This window comes from Ochotona curzoniae, unplaced genomic scaffold (assembly GCF_017591425.1).
Source record: "Ochotona curzoniae isolate NIBS_2020 unplaced genomic scaffold, NIBS_Ocur_1.0 scaffold_3208, whole genome shotgun sequence".
NCBI lineage: Eukaryota > Metazoa > Chordata > Mammalia > Lagomorpha > Ochotonidae > Ochotona > Ochotona curzoniae.
This window is the reverse complement of record NW_024467106.1, coordinates 46,145,629-46,166,142: the sequence shown is the minus strand read 5'-3', so window position 1 is coordinate 46,166,142 and position 20,514 is coordinate 46,145,629.

The window sequence follows — 20,514 nt, the reverse complement described above, 5'->3', positions numbered from 1 at the left end:
AGGTACACATAATTATTATCACTTTACAACAAGCTGATCTTCCATGAAGACTGCTGGAAGGGTGGGAGCATGCACCCTAGCGATCTGGGTAGGGAAAAACAAGCTAGGTTAGGTTAAAACCAGGCAAACACCTAAGGATGAGGAGGGGTGTGCTAGGGGGCAGGGAGGAGTCTCTGGTTACAGAGCTGCACCAGGGCATGCATTCAGAAGATAGGCTTTGCTAAAACTAAATAGGGAACTTAGAAAGCAAAAGCCTGGAGACTATAAATGAACAAGAGACAAAACTCTATGATCTAAAGAGTCCAAGGCCATGAACAACAAGAGCTAGGCGGTATGGGGGAGACTGACCAAACCCTAAGCTAATACACCAAGGACCAGACACTGATCAAATGGAGGTAATGGGACATAAGAAGGCAGGATGAGCCATAACATAATGAGCACTTTCCTTAAAGAACCTTGTGCAACTTTTCAGATCCCTTCCTTTCAACAAGGAATCCCCTCTGGAATGCTTTCCCAGGCTTCTTCTTTGTGCCTTTGTCGGTAAGGCCTTTCCATTTCACAAGGTCCCTATCACTGAACCACCTGACTGCAAGAGCCCTCTCTGTTCACTTCCATAAAACTGCTAAACCACCCACTTGTTTGCTCCTTACCCTGAAACTGCCAGAGAACTTCCCTGGTGTTAACACCTGTAATTTGGATGCCTACAGTATCTCACAGCAGAATGCCTGAGTTCAAGTTCCAGCTTCAGTACCCGATTCCTACTTTCCACGGATGCAGAAGCAAATAGGGATGGGAAGGCAACACAGATGGCGCGAGCAGTCAGGTTCTTCTCACCCATCTGGGAGACCTGTGTTGTGTTCCTGCCTCTCATGTTAGCTCTGGTCTAGTTCCAGCCATTGTGGGCACTGAAGGAGTGAACCAACAGATTGGAATTTGATCTTTTGTCTCTCTCAAATAATAGAAAATACACACACGCACGCACACACACACACACACACACACACACACACACATCTGAGGACTTTATTATGGCACAATGGCTTAAGGCTTGCGACTCTGCTGTCTCATATCAGAGCACAGATTCAAGCTAGTTCTCATGTAACCAGCTTCTTGTCTAGATTTGTGCTATTACACTTGGGAAATCAGCCAGTGACGATCCCAGTACTTGGGCCTCTGCCACCCATGTGGAAGACCAGAATGGAATTCCAGGTGCTTGGCTTCATTCAGCCTGGCCTAGATATTGCAGTTGAGAGGATGTTTGCAGAAGGAACCAGCAGATGAAAAACCTCCCTGTGTCTCTATCTTTCTCTTTGTAACTCTGGCCCTAAAATAAATAGGTGCTTTTAAAAATGTAAAAGACTGAAGCTGGTGTCATTTCAGAGCAGACTAAGCTTCCATATGTGGCTCCAGCATTCCTTGTGTGAATCAATTTGTGTCCTAGCTGCTCCACTTTCAATGCAGCATCCCACCCCCTGCCTGGGAAAGACAGCAGAGGATGGCTTGAAGTCCTTGGACCCCTGCATCCATGTAGGAGACCCAAAAAAAGTTTGTGGCTCCTGCCTCATACCAGTCCAGCTCTGGCCATCTCAGTCATTTTTGGGGTGAGCCAGCAGATGGTAGATCTGTGTGTTTCTCCTTTCTGTGTAACTCTGCCTTTAAAACAAACAAGCAAGCAAAAAAAGTAAAGACTCTTTTGAAACCTGTGTGTGTTTTTTTTTTCATTTAAAGCAGTATGGCCATCAATTGCATCACCTCTACTAAATAAACATGGCACAGTCTATGAAACCTGGTATTGGAATGAAAAGCTTTTTTTTCTTTTTGCTATTTCAAGCCACATTTTAAGAAATATGTGTGATGTCAAATAGCTTAATATGCCTATGATTATTCCAAGGACATGTTCACAGAAATGAAAAAATCCTGTTCCTCAGAGTCAGGCTGATCTTGAAATTCCCACAAAAGCCCTCTGTGACTATTTTCTTGAGATGTGTGCTTTTTTCATCATGTTAATTCACTAGGTGAAGACTTCATCCATGTCTATTTTAATGACCCAGTGCTACATTTGTAATCTAAGCTGGTAATAAATATTGTTTTGCCAGAAATTTTCCATAAAATAAATCCACCTGATCAAGGTAAATATGCTGTTTAATAGCTTTATAAATCTAACAGTCATGGCTTTGGGTTAAAGAATAAAATGAGTTTATAGCCCACACATTTCTTTTTTCTTGCTGGTAGATTTGGAACAAGGAAAAGTTTCTTTGGTTCTCAAAGCATGTTTATAAACCTCTTCTAAAATTATAAGTAATTTATATCCCAAAGCTATGTCCAGTACAGCTAAGGATCCACCTGTCCCTGGTGCTTGATTACCTACGCTGACTTGGAGGGTACTTTTTAAACATTTCTTTTCATCCACAGGGCTTATTTAACTTCCCTCTGTGCCTGGCCTCAGTAATTCCCAAACTCTATTTCATTCTCACAGCAAACACATTAAATAAATCCCATCGTCCTACATGCTCTCTGTCTCAGGGCATATTTATAAGGCCCATAAATCAACCTGAAGCTCAGAAAATGATGTAAAATAAGAAAAGCTCTACTTAGAATTTGTTCATCTGATCTATGAGCTAAACTCTTGCCGATTTTGAAAGTTACAGGCCTTTTCAGCACTATAGATCTGTTTACAACGAAGGGGCCAGGATCCTACAGAATTCCTTCTCAGAGTGCAGCTCGTCATATCTCAGGGCAATGTGGATGCATCAATTCAATAAGCATGTGCAAATCCTCTCTGACTTCAGAGCTCACTGTAGAGGGGAAAATCATGAGCACCCCCGTTGAATTCTTACAATGCAAACACGGAGCGCAGTGTCCTGGACGGACCAGCAAGTCAGAGCCCCCGGTGCCAGGTGTGTGCTGCAGTTCATTGTGAGTGGTTCCGTGTGAGAACCTTTGGCGCAAGGCAGGCCCCTTGGACACTATTTAAAGACCCTTAGTGACACAATCCCCATTTGACTCAGGGGCACAGTCATGAGAAAGGCAGAGGGATAAAATGATTTGGAACAGCTGGTGTTTTATCCAAATGAAGGGAACCTCATGCAAATAGGAAAAGAAAGTGAAATGGCCTAACCTGAGCAAATAGCACTAATTACCTGGGAGAAGTGGCAGGCTCCAGTAGGAAGATGAGAAAAGGTTTGCTTTGTTTGGATCATTCAGATCACTCCATTCATATACATCCCCAGCAATAGAGGCAAGTTACCAGGTTGTCTTGATGCCTGGGAAATGAAACTATTGATCCAGCCCAAAAAGGAGATGACATATTTGACCTTAGGCAGATGGGAGAGGGAGGGGTATTGTCCAGGCCTGTAGGGTATGATGCTGTCCACCCAAGGTGAACTCCCACCACCAACTCTTCGGCATCTACTTCATATTTGGTTTTAGTATTAAGTGAAAGGGAAAAGCACTTTGAAAGGCCTAACAATTCTCTAAAAATGTTCTCTTTAATCCAAAGTGTTTCACAGAATAGCAATGCTCACCCAGGTGGAGACAATGCTAAACACATCCAAAGTAGCATTTTATTTACTAAATATCAGGATTAAGACTATAAAAGTGAAGAAATTGAGGCTATAATATTAGCTTCTAGGCTTCTTTTTTTAAAAACAAAAGCTGTCTTATTTGTCTTTGCATTTTCAGGACTGCATGGTCACACACAGCACTCATTAGATAATTGTTAAGCTCAATTGTCTAAATTTAAAACTATTTCAAGCCACCCCAACAGGAGAAAGTCTTCCAAATTTGTCAGTAATTCAGTACCTCTTTATGGTCATCTAAAAGATGTCACAGAAGCACACTCCCTATGGACCTGCTGGTCCACACCGTTCTAGCAGTGTGTGTCAAAGTCAAATTTACTTCCACGGAATGGATAGATTTTCAAAATTCCTTTAGAATGAGTCCCAAAGTGTCTTCCATGGGACCCAGAGGCTGCAAGTCACTAGGAGACACAGGCTCAGGCACAATGAGAGCAGCTATGCTAGACAGAAGTGACGCTCGCCCCTTCTGGAGCACACGCTGCACCTTGTAACCCTCCCTAAGGAGCATCTAGGAGTGGCCTTTCCCACACACGCTTTTGCACAGAACCACTCTTTCATGCTACATCTGGAGGAGCAGCGTTTTTCTGAACCCGCCTTGGGGCGCCCTGGCCCACGTGAGGCAGGCCTGCCCACCTCTGTGTCAAGCAGTACTTTTCAGGCTCTATTTTTTCTCATTAGCCATGCTGGGGTGGTTACTAGAAGAACTCTTCCACTTGGGACCTGGGTTAGCGGGTGAGAGGGAGAAGAGACCAGAAAATGAGGTCCACAACCCTAGCTAACGCCAGAGAGAACGCCTTCTGGGCTACTGGGAACCATGGCCAAGGCCGAGTGGGACACAGAGGCCAGGGGAAGACACGAGATGAGAAGACAAGAAGAAACACCCTGAACTGCCAGGACAGTGCAGCGCGGCCAGAGCTGCTTCTGAGTCCCACATAGACGCAGCGCCCCAGCCCTTGAGCCGTCCTCCACTGCTTTCCCAGGCCGTCGGTCAGGGAGCTGGTTCAGAAGTAGAGCAACAGATACATGAATTTGTGCCCATTTGCGATTGTGTACCCTAGTCCCTAAGTAAATATGTGTTAAAAACACGTAGATTTGCGCCTGGGTTCCGCCTAGCGGGAAAAGGCCCGCGGTGCCGGCATCCCAAAGGGTGCTGGTAGCCGGTGAAAATGTACCCTTAAGCTTTGCTACCTCTACCTGAGAATCATGAAGACCACAAAACGCAACTCACCGGCCCGCTGTGGCTTGTTACTGTGGGGAACAGTCCAGGTGGCTTTGAGGGGCCTGTCAGCTCGTCACCCCGGTTTGGGCGCTGACAGGATTTCTTCAAGCGCGAGAATCCAGAATCTATCTGCAATAGTGCCATCTGGTGGATGGTGCGTAGTATTACAACTCCTTTAGGCAGGAACTGAAGCCTGCATTTTAAACAATACATTTTTGGTGGAAACATGAATATATCACGTGAGTTCTGGAAAATCACCTCAGAAATGCTATGATTTAATCACCTCTGCTCAAACGTTTAAGTTGCTCTTTATGTTATAACTTATGGCAAAGATCTACCGGAATCTACTTGGGAAAAACAACTAGGGAAATGCACGGGTATTGGATTACAAGAGTTACTGTGTGACTGCAAGTGGATGTTTGAGTCAGATGTGCTTCCCATAATGTGGTACTCCTCATCTAAATACCTCATACAGGAGGCAAGCCAGGTGCCCTTGCACCACAACTTCATTTTCCCTGAGCCATCTGGAGGTAGAATAATCAAAACGAATGGTATCTATCTCCATGGTTGATGGTGAGCATCTCTGTGACGTCAAGGGTGACCACACAGTTTAAAGAGAAGCTAGGAAGATCACTTGGGAGTGGATGGGTGTTTGGTGTGGCAGTTACACGCTTCAGCTGCCTGCATCCCCTATCCGAGTATTTGGGGTGGAGTCCCAGCTCTGCTTGTGACTCCAGCTACCTGCTATTATGAATCTTGGGAAAAGTGAAGGTCCTGTCACCCATGGAAGACCTGCCTGGGTTGTTTCCCAGCTCCTGTCTCTGGCCTGCCTCCAGTCCCAGCTCCAGTCCCCGGGAGTAAAGCAGGGGATGAAAGTTTTTTGGGTTTTTTGTTTGTTTGTTTGTTTAAGACTGTGTTGATTATGAAGTAAACCTAATATATTTCTAAGAGGAATCTGTCAGGAAGAAGGCAGGGAACTTGATCCTGAGATAGCCTTGGTTCCTGTCTTTCCATGGGCTTAATGGTTCTTCAACTAAAAAATAAAGCAGTTTCAGAGGCAACTTCCTTGACACAAAAAGGGCCTCCATTTTCCTTATTAAAACACCACACCTTTTCCACAAATCTGAATCTTAGTTGTCCAGCTGTGTTGATTTCTGAGGGTTGGTGTTTGCTGCTTGCTTGCCTCCAACACCCACCAGCCTGGACAGAGAAGGCTTCTGGCGTAAGCTATAAGGCACTGGGCACTTTGCTCTCACACGGTTCATTAAGAAAAACGTGACCTACCAAGAGACCCAACTCAGTCCTACACTGGTGGAGCTCAGTGTCAATTTAGCACATAGGAGTCATCCCCCTCCACCACCACCCTACCACACCTGCTCACCCCCAGTCTTGGCAACTTCCCTCAAGGACCCAGACTAGGAATTACCCATATTTCTACAGCAGCTGCCCACCCTCGTGTCCCAGAACCCAACTGACACCGCTCAGTGTATTTAATTCAAAATTGCAGGAGCACAAACCTTAACCATCATGTTGCTTTGTATAGTTTCCTTGTTTACAAAAAAAAAAAAGTCAAGAATTAACACATCGAATCTAATGAGTTTTATTACCGTGATGGACATCCCAAGACCAACAGACATTATTTTTTCCTATTTTAAACTGATTTAGCCATACATCAAAACTGCCTTGGGCTTGGTCATTATTTACTTGTTCAACAAATATTTTGGCTAAGTAAAAGGTCAGGTAGTCTACTGGGCATGAAGGAAGAAAGGCAATTCACAAAACTCTTTACAGTGAACTCCATTTAAATAGTTAACATGATACAATAAATGGATGAAATATGTCAAATTTCAGAGAAAGTCACAATGAATCCCACCTGAGGAATAGAGACAAGCTAAGCAGATCTTCCATCAAGCCTGTACCACTGAGTATCTGTAAAAATTAAAATCAGTGTCTGCTGTTATAAGGAAAAATTCATTCTGATACATGAATTATGTGCAAATATGTAACTGTATTAAATTAAACATTATATCTATGTTTCCTAGTACTACTTCACCACAACAGTAGTGAGATATGGAAAAGATAAAAGCTGGCTTTCCCAAGGTGACTAACACCAGCAATTCTCAAAGTTCTGTGGTAAAGATCAGGAAGCAGGTGGATGAATTCTGTGCGTGGTTGTTTGCAGGTGCCACATCTCACCAGCCTGTGCCTCACCCACACGCCAGAACGTCCCGGAAGCTCAAATGCCTATTGCAATGGGTAGGGAATACAGAAACCTTACTCAGGAATGGAGAAAAACCTTGCCTGATGACCCAGGTAGAAAAAAATCAGGTGAGGGCTTTTTCATGAATCGTAGGTGTAGAGGACAAACAATCCTGGCCAGGTTGTTATTTTCCTTGTTGGGCAGGTATGCGTGGGAAAGGTTGTGAAAGTCAAACGACAGCAAGCCTTGGCCTTCTGCATCAAGAAGGAGCTCAGGGAGACACTGAGCACACATCTACCCCCACTGCCAAGGTCAAGGCCATCACCGGAAGAGGCAAGCCACTATCCCTGAACCATCCCTCCACCACCCGATCTCCTGGCAACGTGCTTTTCTACTTTCTCAAAGAGCACAAATGATTTAAAATTTGTTTTCTAAAAGAAAAACCCAGGAGATTAGAAAGCAGGACATGCAATCCTTCCAAAGCCACCTTTATTTGCGGTACTAAATTGCACTGGAGGCTAACCAAATTACTCGCCCTTCAACCTTTCCCTTGGAGAGGTTATGTCCCCCATTGGGGGTTGGAGGAGCCACCTACTCTCCTGGGGCAGGCATGTGACAATTAACAGTGATACGGAACTTGAAAACAAATTGTGCTGAATCTCACATATGGTGTCCTAAAAATGTCCAAAATGATGTCATGCAGAGGGAGGGGAAGCAGGCCCTCCAATTAGATGGATGAGGAAGAGGCAGTGGAGAAAACAGATTAATGATGCCTTCAACACAATCAGCCTGAGAGAGATACTGGTTTCTATGACAACTAAACCACTTAACCTAAATTAACAAAGCTGTTAAAGAAGAGAGAGAGAAAAGAAAAAACTTAAAAGATGGGGAGGAGGAAAGCCAGAGGATCCTCTTTGGGAAAATTATGGTGCCTGTCCCATGAGAACCCATGAGAGATGTGTACATTAACTACATATCCAAAGGGTGTGTGTTCTGAAACATTCTCTGGTCCCAGTAATTAGTTTTCAGAAGCAGTGCAAAGAGGTTGAGAAACTGCGACTAATTAGCATGGTTTTCTGACAGAGCAGCCTTACCATTCTTGCTTCAGCAGCCTGAACTGGGCAGCCAGGACAGGGAACAGACAAAGGCACACTGCTTGCTCTTCCCAAACGCAGAGTTGCAGCTCTCACATGCCACAAGCTGCTAGGGCACGACAGGAAGAGCCGCTTTTGTGATGAAACACAGGCCGTTCACGGTAAGACAATGCTAACATCAAATAGCTCCTATTTGCGCTTAATTTGGTGCTCCCTGATGGAATGGAAGAAATGCAATTCCTGAGCCAGTTTCCAGACAGTTCACTACTGCCTTCAGATTTTCCAGAGACTCAAGGGAGTTCGCGTTTCAGTGGCTGTGAATGGAAGTGGCTCTAGCAGACAAAAGGTATGAGATATTCTATTAACAATACAGATGAAGGTTTTAAAAAGAAACTTTAACAATGTTGAACACATTGTCAGCTTTAGCAGCTGTTTAAATATTTGTTTTCATTGCATATGAAAGGCAGGCTGATGGTGACAGAGACAGCTCTTCCACTGCCAGTTCTCTCCATAAAAGCCTGCAGGAGCCTGGGCTGGGCCCCAGGAGTTTCCCCGGGGTGACAAGGACCTAAGTATTTGAGCCATCACTAAAACTAGGAGAAACGCACGTTGGAGTTTACAAAGATTAAATGGGCTTACATAACTACACAGATACATGTTGTGTTTTATAATCCACCTTTACATTTTTGACTCATTTTGCTGACAATGCTGGCCATGAAAAAAAAAATTGCCTCACCTATGAAACATATTTCCCTGGTAGAAGAGTACCTCGTGGCTTAAATTTTCCTTTCACTTTTCACGTTATTGGGGATTTATATTTCTTTGTTCATGAATTACCTGCCCTTATATTTTTACTGCCAGTCAGGCCGTTATGAAAATTTTGAAACATTCAATCTGATCATCTTGTTCTTGCCATTTGTGTAAAAAAAAAAAAAAATACACCCCAGACAATTACTATTTAATGTAACTTACAGAAGTTTTTGTTACCAGAAATGCCCGATGGGTTCTTTCCTCGGCTTAGTATAGAAATAAAAAGCCGGGAATCTGTTGCAGACAGAAAAGTTTATTTGCGAAGGGACCAGGTGAGTAGAGAAGGGAGAGAAAGCCGGGAGGTGGGGTGCCTCTCGAAAGAGGAGGGAGAGACACCAAAGTTTTGAGGAAGGGTCTTGGGATTTTAAGCATTCCCTGACTCCTCCTTGTTGGGCGGGGAACTACAGGTCGGACGTTCCCCATTGGTGGTCTCTTAATTAGTTAGAAAATGGGTGGGCAAAGAGGCCGCCCACCTGAAGGTGTGGTCAAGACCTCAGCAGGCCTGGATGGTCTCAGTTTTTAATGTTTATACTAAGAAATCAGCTCATGTTTTCCCTTGAGCTTCCACCTTCCCTGTGTAGAAACTGGACATTCTTTAGACACGTTCGATAGTCGTGCATGTTGAGTGCAATGACTTAGTCATGTTGTGGTATGAATCTTGATATGACCTACAATACCTTTTTTGAGAGTGTTTTGATTCGCCGACCAAATCAGCCGAAATATGGGGGAAAAAAAATACAGATGGCCTTTCGTCAAAGAAACTCTGTTAAAGACCCTTTCTCCCTTGCAGCAGAGACACAGAGAAGGGAGCTGCCAAGGAACAGAAAGAAAGGCGAGGAAAAACGTGCAGGGGTTTTTTAACGCGGATGTCGCTTCAGCTCTTGCTAGGTGGGGAAGTGTTGGCCCGTGTCCATCATCGGTCCAGCAGTGTCTCTGCTGCCTCAGCGTCGTGCGGGATTCCCTTGTCCTTTCCGAGTTCCAGTCTGAGCTCAGAGTTCGAAGCGAGCACCACCCTCTTTACATAACCACCAGGGAGGTAATTCACATGACAATAAACCTCACCATTTTTATGGGGCCAGCAGTGCTATGTAAATGGGTTCATTGCTGCCATATGAGTCAGTTTGGGTCCTGACTGTACCCACATGGGAGACCTGGATGAAGCTCCTAGCTTCAATGGAAGAACTTTCTCTCCCTCCCTCTCTCTCTCTCTCTCTCTCTTTATGTTTGTTTGTGTGCACGCACCCACAAATTTATCCTTAACTCTACCTTTCAAATAAACCTTTTTAAAGATATTGTTTAGTAGATTTGCATCCATTCACAAAGTCGTGCAGCCATCACCACTAAGTCCAAAATATTTCCGTCAACCCCAAAGGAAACCTTTTCTCTATTACTAGTCACTCACCCCGCCCCACCCCGCACCCTAAATGCCTGCAGGAGCCTGGGCTGGGCTATCTTGCCACTAGGCTGCCTTGTCCATTCTGAACACTCCATCTCCATGGAACCACATGACTTGCGGCCTTCTGTGTCTGCTGCCCTCACCTAGGCTGTGTTTGCTAGATTGATCCCTTGTGCGGAATGAATTAGCACTTCATTCTTGGGACTGATAGGTTCTCCAGTGGCTCTTTTCACTACCTTTTATCCTTGTCCCGGCTGTTGGACATTCCAGCTGTTTCCTGTCTCTGACTTATAAAACAATACTGTTATAAACATTCATGGGCAAGTGTGTGGGTGTGGGATGTGTGTTTTTATCCCTTCTAGGTATATACCTAATAATGAAACTTCAGTATCTTTTTTTTTTATTTGTTTGTTTGTTTTTAAGATTTATTATTTTTTTCGAAAAGTCAGATTTACAGAGAGAAGGAGAGACAGAAAGATCTTCCATCTGCTGGTTCATTGCTCCAGCGGCAACAATGGCCAAAGCTGAGCTGATCCGAAACCAAGAGCCAGGAGCTTCCTCCAGGTCTCCCATACAAGCACAGGGTCCCAAGGTTTTGGGCCGTCCTCCACTGCTTTCCCAGGCTACAAACAGGGAGCTGGATGGGAAGTGGAGCCACCACGATTAGGGATTAGAACCAACACCCATATGAGATTAAGCAAGCACAGACTAAAGGAAGAAAATTCCAGGTACAGCAAATAATCAGGGCCAAGGCTGGGATGTGAGTGCAAGCTTGTGTGTCATGGGTAAGGGAGAAGGTGAGCATGATGCAGCATGGTGAACGAGGGAGAAGAGAACAGCCAACACTGACTGAGACAGGGTCCACATCAATTAGAGCTTGTGGTGGGCATTTAGGGAGCTAGGCCTTTGCTTCACACAAATTGGTAAGCCATGGTAGATTTTAAAGCAGGCTTTGGCGTGATCTTGCATGAAGGAAGCCATCCATGGTGCAATTACAAAGTCAGTTCCTTTGATGTGATCTTGTGACCCATCACAGATGGTTCCATAGCTAGAGGCAAGATCAGGAGAAGCTGTTAACTCATTGGGACCATGAACGACCTATGCAGCCCTAGATGACACATTCATTGTGTTAGAGGTTCGCCCTGAGGGAAGCAGCACCACAGAAAGAAACTACAGGCCCTATAACCCTCAGTCATCCATTCCCTATGAGCTCACACAGTGACTGTGGCCATTGGTCCTCATGGGCAAACTACTCAGCAAGCATCCTCTTCCTGTTTCTAGCTTCCTGCTCATGTGCACTTTGCACACAGCTGATGATGGCTCAAGTAGTTATTCATATGGGAAATAGGGATCGAATTCCCAGCTTCTGGCTTTGGAGTGACCTGTCCCAGCTATTGCAGGCATTTTTCTTTCTCAGATAAAATAGAAGTAAATAGAAGTGAATAAATAAATATTTTACAAAAGAAAAATTAAGGACAAGTGTCAAAGCAATAGGACAAACCATACAGTTTTAAAACAATCAAAACATTCCTTCTGTACAAGATGTAGTGTTGTCCTTCATGTGTTAAGTATGTGCATGCACAAAATGGCCACATTTTGTGTTGACATTTTGACATTGATGTCAAGAAGTGTTTCTTGTGGACCCTTGAATATCATGCAAATGCTACCTGAAGAAAAGGGTTTTTGCCTTTGGCCACACTGTCTTCTAAGTTGGTTAAAATATATATTTTTATCCCACTGAAGTATGTGGAATTTTGTTGAATTATAAGTGAACCTGGTAGAGTATTGGTGCCCCTGGGGTCTGCTCCAAGGAAGCCTGTTCTGTCTAGATAAGTGTCCTGACCACCGTAGGCATTTGAATGCCTTGGCCTTGAAGGGTGAATGCTGGAATCTTTATTTACTTCTCTCCCCTGTGCCCACTGAATCAAGGCATGGGGGTGAATGTTGATAAACACTACATTTCTAAGCTTAAATCTGAGGTGGTTCTCTGAGTAAGATCCAGAAAATAACTCTGAAACTCAGAAACAAACACCTATGCCCACTGACATCTGACAAGAAATGTTAGAAATGGGCTCTTTTCCCAAACTCTCCAAATGTTAAAGAATGCAATGGCCTAATAGTAGACTTCCTACCATGGAGACTTCTTTTTCCATATTTATGTTTTGTTTTGTACATAGCCACCATTGCCCCAGATGCCTACAACAGCTTTGGTAGGGCCAGGAAAAATCCCGGAGCCAGGAACCCCATGCAGATTTCCCATGTGGTGGCAGAGGCCCAAATACATGAGCTATCTTCTGCTGCCTTTCCAGGTCTATTAGCAGGGAGCTGTATCATAGACAGATTGGCCAGGACTCAAACTAGAACTCAGATGTGGTACACTGGCATCTCAGCGTCACCTCCCTCTTTTTAATAACTATTCTAAAATCTTACTACTTTATGCCTCATCACTCATACTCAGTATGATTTGAACAATTTGTTAAAACAAAAGAAATAAAATACAGATGCACTACAAAAAGCCTATAGAAAATAGAATTAAGAGACATTTATTTTTATGCAAAAAAACCTTTGAAATACATTCACTTGTTGTTTTTGTTCATGATATGCATTTTCTGAAGACCACTTGTACATTAAAGAGACTAGGGGGAAAAAGCGCAAATTTACTTGGAACAACATGACAAAAATAATACCTAGCAATATCATCAACAATCCACATTATACGTGAATTGAGGTCTAAGGCCAGCGAATTAAGAATGAGCTGAAATGCCTGGGAAGTTCCCAGCTTTCCTCCTATCCATCACTCTGGGCCTGTAAAAAACTGGAAGCAAGAGTGCCAGGACAAGCTATAATAGAAATGTTTTTCATCCTGTTTGATGGTTCTTACTAAACAAACGCCTGAGCCACATAACCCAGTACTAAGGAAGCCTCAACAACAGCTGTGCAAGACAGCATGGAAGCCCAATCACCAGCTTCAACGTGAGAGCTACCCATCATTCTTAGCAACATGTCCAACAAAGACAGGAAAGCAAGCAGCCTTAATTTCATCTCTAGGTCTTCTCTAAGGAAGGAGCTTCTGCCAGGAGAGCTACAAGAGCTGCAGAGTCAGAAATGGTTAGCAATGTTCATGAGAGAGCCAACAAAATTCATTAATGAGGGGACAGTTGGTAGCTGGCTGGCTGCTAGAGGCCATCTGGAGAAAGAAATGTGCTTTACTTGGAGTAGAAGACTTTTTTTCCTTTCGCCTAAGCTTTAACAGCACTGTGGATGGTGGGAGATTGTTCAAATAAATCAAGAAACCAACTACATGATGAAATAGGTGAGAAAAAAAAACAAGGCAAAATCCAATCGTTTATGTTTCCCAATATTTTGAAAGACCTCCAAGGACCAATTTTAGGGGAAATGAAAATAGAACATAAAATGTGAATGGAAAAATCACACTGGAGGATATGGAAAAGCAAAATTAACCGGGAAGGGAAAATAGAGAAGTTATCAAGTTGGTGCTTCCCTGTGGCTCAAGCATTTATGAAGAGCTAGGGCAATGGCATGTGAGTATAGGAGATTCTGTTGACCTGCTATTGGTTTGTTGCTCCATCATCGAATGGGAAACAGAGTTTGTGTTCCCCTGCTCTCCATACTCTACCCTACAGTGATTATCCAAGCTTAAAGCTTTGTTCATCCAGATCCTGGACACCTGACTACATAGTTTATGTGTGTGTCTGGGGACACAGAGCTCCTTTAGAGCAAGATACAGAAATGTATCCGTCTGAATGCTTTCCCTCTCCGAACCCCAAGACCACCATGCCACCTCACTTTCTGTTTAGACAGTAACAGAATTTAGTGTTGTTGCCCCTGACCTTCCCTCACCCTCCAAACATGTTGTATAATTAAATTAAGAAAAAAAAAAGTCGAGAGCCACTGCACTAAATCACATCGTAAGCCAGCACTGTATCCACAGATTGAAAAATGGCTGGGGGATCCCAACTGGTCCTGAAAGCAGGTGAAGCTAGATGGCTGAATGGGCATACCACCGTAATGCCATCATTGCCCTACAAATGAGCTAAACAAACTCAGATGTTTTCTAAACGGAAGGCCTTTGAAGTTGCTTCCCGGTGTAATTAACAGAGAACAGCATGCCAGTTTTTATTAAGAAAGGTCCATCTTTCAGACAATAAGTCAGTAGGTTAATTTTGGGATCAAAGCTTGTCTGACATGACCCTGGGAAGATCACCTAGATGAGAAAGGGTTGAGGAGGAATGCATTCTTGTTCTTCATCAGTACAAGTGAGACATAAATCTCAGGCATGCATTGGCAAAAAAGAGTCCCCTAAAGCATTCAATTGTAAGATCACACATTGCTGCTGGATTAATGAGCACTGAGGATATTTCCATGGTCTGACAATGGGGAGAACAGACAAATATTAAGCATAGAGAGATGTGCTAAATAATTATGATTCAATCATTTTCAAAACTTATTTCCTTGGAATAAGGGATCCATCTCTTTCCAGAGAAGACATTTTATATATAAATAGAGAAAAGTTGACGGTCTCTGCTACATTGGTTTATTGTCACTACTTGAATCTACATGTTCATGCAGAGTTTGGCAAACAGATTTTTTTGCCAGATTAAAATGTATTGAGAAATAGTTGGTGTCCCAGCACTTTGAAAGAATCTGTATTTTTATTCTAGGCTTTAAGAACTTTTATTTAGTGTCCTAAGTAACTTCAGACAAAGAAATTCAAAATAAAAAGAGAAGACACTTTCTTTTCTTTATATTATCTCCAAATTATTATCAAAATTATTTTGCTATTAATTCCAGCATAGAAATGCTCTATTTAAAACTATTAACAGTTGATGAATATAAAGATCCAGAGAGTGACTAAAAGGACCAAAAATAAGAGGGAAAACATCCAGACCTGGAGTGAGCTTCTCTGATTTTCCATTTACACTTGGGTAGGAACGATTCTTGGAAATGATCACAAACGCAATAATTACTGGCTTAATTCTAAACAGATTTGCAGTCACTCCTTTTCATGTTATTTTTGGCATGCTGGCTGTGGCCGTGGCATGCTGTAATGTTGACATAATTGGTTTCTCAGAAAACAAGATCTGTGACAATTTGCTCCATTTTGCTCCAAAGACAATCCAAGCCTTACAAAGCGGGTCTTAAAAATGCACACAATCTTCCCCTTTGCAGCTGCTTCTTGTTTAAAATTGTCAAATTTTCTTAATTAAAATGGAATATTTTTGCTTGGCTTCCTCACATCGCTTTTAAAGCTCAAATGACATACTGCCTCTTTTAGACAAAATGGACATCTTCAAAGAGCCAGACAAAAGCCCTAATTGCCTTATCAGCAGAGCTCATTTTTAAGTTTGTACTTAGTATTATTCGTCTAGATTAGATTTTATCCAATCAGAACCCTAAGAGGCCTCCTTTCAGCCGTAAGGTTGCAAAGACTACATAATTCAGCCCGAGCTCTGATTTCTGATGAAACAGTCCATGTACTTCCTGAGTTCTCCTCATGGGTTTGCCATGACATGGTTATCAAACCGAGGATTCCTAACTTTTCATTTCAACTCAGACTGTCTCTCAAATTGCAAGGTCATTCATACAACTCTTTTCATAACACCAGCATATCTAATACAGACCTTAAACAAACTATGTCCAAAAACGTGAGAATAAGCAGATGAAAAAATAAAACAAGAAGATAATGTGGGTTTTGCATGAATTTTTAAAAAGAATTACCTACATAGTGGATAAGTGGGAGTCTTATGGATACAGATATTCCATCTGCTGGTCCACTCTCCACATGCCCTCAACAGCTAACAGTAAGTCAGGTCAAAGCCAAGGACCTGGATCAGTAACCAAGTCTCCCATGTGGAGACTAAGTCCTAAGTTCCTCTCTACTCCCTGCCATCCCCGGCACAGAGATCCAGCAGGATGGTGGATTGGAAGCACAGAAATAATGCAGAAAAAAAGAAGAGCAAGTATATAATCTTGTTTGCCAACATTTTCTAAGTACATGTTTGGAGATAAGGGGTTGAAATTGGGAATCGATAGTAAAAGCACAAAAGGGGACCTTGTAAGGCTGAGGGTTCTAAACCTGGATTATAGTGACGACTGCACAAAATATGCACTCATGGAATTTAAATTGTAGCTCAATTAAAGAGTTGTCTCAACTAAAGAGTTGTTTTTTTTTTAAGCCAGTACATGACTTGCTAAAATCCCTTCTCTTTGTCACAGCAAGAAGTTATTTTACATAGCGGAGTTTTCCATGGCCTGCACTGTGAGGAAAAATGCTATTGCTTTAAAACAAAAAGATAAGCATGAAAAGAAGCAAATGATTCTAATTTCAAGCTACTGAGACTTTGGGGTTATTTATCAGTACAAAATACACTGAACCATTCTGATTAACACAGAAATCAGAACCTTTGCAAAGAATACGAACAACTCAAGAGAGAAAAAAACCCAAGCAATGCAATTTAAAAATGAGCAATAAATTTGGGCCCGGCGCGGTGGCGCAAGTGGTTAAGGTCCTTGCCTAGCCGGGTGCCGGTTCTAATCCCAGCAGCCCCGCTTCCCTTCCAGCTCCCTGCCTGTGGCCTGGGAAAGCAGTCGAGGACGGCCCAAAGCTTTGGGACCCTGCACCCGAGTGGGAGACCCAGAAGAGGCTCCTGGCTTCAGATCGGCATAGTATCGGCCCGTTGCGCTCACTTGGGGAGTGAATCATCGGATGGAAGATCTTCCTCTCTGTCTCTCCTCCTCTCTGTATATCCGCCTTTCCAATAAAAACATAATAAAAATAAATCTTTAAAAAAAATGAGCAATAAATAGTAAGGCATTTCTTCTTATAATTGTTATTTTTTTATTGTAAAGTCATATTTACAGAGAGAAGGAGAGGCAGAAAGATCTTCAATCTGCTGATTTACTCCCCAAGTGGCCACAGCAGCTGAATCTAAGCTGATCTGAAGCTAGGAGTCAGGAGCCTCTTCCACGCCTCCCATGCAGGTGCAGCGTCCCAAGGCTTTGGGCTGTCCTGACTGCTTTCCCAGGTCACAAGCAGGGAGCTGGGTGGGAAGTGGAGCCGGGATTGGAACCAGCTCCCATATGGGATCCTGGCAGATGCAAAGCAAGGATTTAGTTACTGGGCTGTTGCACTGGGCTCCAGTCATTTCTTAAAGGATGGCTTACAAACAGCCAACAGATACATGAAAAATGCTCAAAATCTCCAATCATAAGGGAAATGAAAAATTGTAGCCATAATGATATCACCTTATTCCAAATGTTTAGCTATTAGCAAAAGACAAATTTTTCAAGTATTGGCAAGGATGTGGAGAAAAAGGAACCCTTGCACACGGTGGTGGGGATGTAAATTAGCACAGCCACTGTGAGAAACAGCTTGGAGATCTTCACACAAATAGAACTACCACAGGTCCAGCAAACCCACTTCTGTGAATATGTACATCCAATGCAAATAAACTCCGCAGCACCATTCACAACAGCCAGCAAAGACAATCAGCTGATGAATAAAGAAAAGGTGGCACGCACACATGAGAGTATGTTATTCGGTCATTAAAACGGACGGAGTTTTATCATTTGCAACGGCATCGATGGAACTGAAAGAAATCATGTTAAGTGAAGCACAAAAAACCAAAAATCACATGAGCTCATTCAGATGTGTGGGGAAAAACAGCTGATTTCATAAATGTTCCAAATACAGTCATGGTTAGCAGCGTCTGGGGAAGAGAAAAAGCAGATATTGGAGAGTATAGATTGGCAGTACTAGGTTATATACTTAGATAAAAAAGGAGAAGCTCTAAACTTTTATCACTCTGTGTAAACATAATGTAACAGAACTGTATATTTCTGTATTTTAAGATAACTACAAGTAGCAATTTTAGAAGTTTTCACTAAAAACAAGTGCTAAATATTTGAAAGTATAAATATATTTACCCTGCTTGGACATTACACAATCCATACACAATTATAATATAATAAAACATCACAGAGTATCCCAGAAATACTAAGTTTTATATGTCTGTTACATTTTTTGATTCCAGAAATGGTCTAGACTCTAATCAATGTGAAGCCAGTGGGACTGGCAGTAGGATGTACAGCATTCTCTGCTGCAGTTACTTGTCATGCTGCAGATTCAGATGGTCAAGCAGCAGATGGAGTTTTTGAGAGCATTGTGTTGCTAGACTTTAACTGACCTTTGGCTTCCGGGAGAAGCTGTGACTATTGCTCAGCTCCCAAGGGACAACCATCGCCCTGGCAAGTACTTCAGACATGGCCAAAATCACTGTAGACAATGGCAGTGTCTCTGAAAGTGGAGCTAGATGGCACAGAGGAAAAAGGATTAAAACCAAAGAACAGGGACCGACCAGTACTGTTGGATTTCCTGTGCTTCACTGTTCCCTGTCTGAGGGAAACTGTGCCTGGTTGTTCTGCAACTTCTATGCAGTCAGTATACCAATTCTATGTGGAGGACAAACAGCATTTGCTTGACAGGAGTGGATGAAACTGATGCATGCTGGGTTAACAGGACATGTTGTAGAGGCCATGCCTAGCCAGGATTTGTGTGTTATCACTCTGGGAGCAAAGCAAGCATATTTTACTTGTAGGGAGAGAATCAGTTATCTAGTGACCAGAAAGGCCATGAGTAGTGCTCTTCAGAAGCTCCACCTGTTACTTCTCCTTCCAGACACACACTACGGTCATGTGCTTGTGTCCACATGAAATTAAAACAAGCTATGCAATATGCTTTGAACGTGAACTTCCAAGTGAATGATTTAAGACCAATTCATATACATCACACTCTCTCATCATTTCATTCCAAGTGGTTCAGACTCCAGCGGTTGGGGATAATGTGGAGCTGGCCCCGGGAATAAAGATGAAGCACACCAGGAAGAAAGCCCTTGCTCTGTGGATATCTTCTTGCTTCTGGAGGCTGTGAACCTCTCCTACCTTCCTGTGAAACATTCATGACAAAGAACCAAAGACAGACAAGCAGTGAGGGACAGGACACATTGAGAAAATCATGGTGGATTAGCCCAAATGGAGATGTGGCAAACAGGCAAACCACTTGCCACATTAAAGTCCTTAGCTTCCTGTACCCATGGTTTAGACTACATTTCCCAGCCTCCACTATCAGTAAGTTAAGCTGAGTGACTGTGTTCTAGCCAAAGCAGCTTGAACTCAAGATACACATTGCAGCACCTCCTACATCCAACCCTCCACCTTTGGCCACTTGCTACAAGGTACAGCAGTAAAATCACTGGGAATACCTTGAACTCCTGCTCAAAGTGCAATAGTTTTGCTATGTGATAGGGCAGATAGCTTGATTAGGGCCATGAGCTGGAAGCCAGACTCCCCTGTCCTATATAATCCACTTCTCTGTCAAAAATTCCCCCTCGCCAGGATACATCTCCCCTCATCTGGAATCTAGGCATTTATTCATTGCTATTCTGACCTTGCAAGAGATGTGCAACCAGGAGGGACTCTCTTTTGTCAGAGACTAGGATGAGGAGGCATTGAAGCTACCTCCCTATACCATTCCCTCCCCTACAATTCTTCCCTTCCTGGCCTGCTCCAACCTTTAAGTATGCCCGTGTGTGTATGTGTGTGCGTGCGTGTGTGTGTGTGTGTGTAGGTGCACTTTCTCACCTTTTAAAGTAAACTTTACCACTTTGTGCACTGTATATGTGCCTGTGCTTGTGCTTGGAATGCTTTTCCACACAGGAGGCTACGACATGGATTAAAAGCAAGCCCCACCTTTCCCAGCTGATATCAGAGTAGCTGTGTGGAAGCGGAATTCAGTCCATCTCCGTCTCAGCAGTACGCGGGTGCTGAATCCTGAAGCTCTACTCCTTGGGCTCTCTCAGAGTTTGGCTCAGGAAGGTCAGCTGAAATGCACAGGTTGATGCCTTCCGTGTTTCTAATTCTGGTAATTTCAGGAGAGGAAAGGCCAATTCAAACTGCTGGTGTTAATGGGATTTGGGCAGAGGAAGGGGAAGAGTGAGCCAGTTGGTGAATGTCTGCTGATTTCTAAGTATTTCCAATGTTTTTGTAATTAATTCTCCCAGTAAGCTACTATTGGTGGAAAAACTCCCTAGTGAGGCATTTTGGGGTTTGTTTTCAAAATATAACAATAGAATATCTTGGGTATGTTGTAAGAAGCTAATTCTAAAAATCTGTCCATTGCTTTGGGCAACCTACCCTAC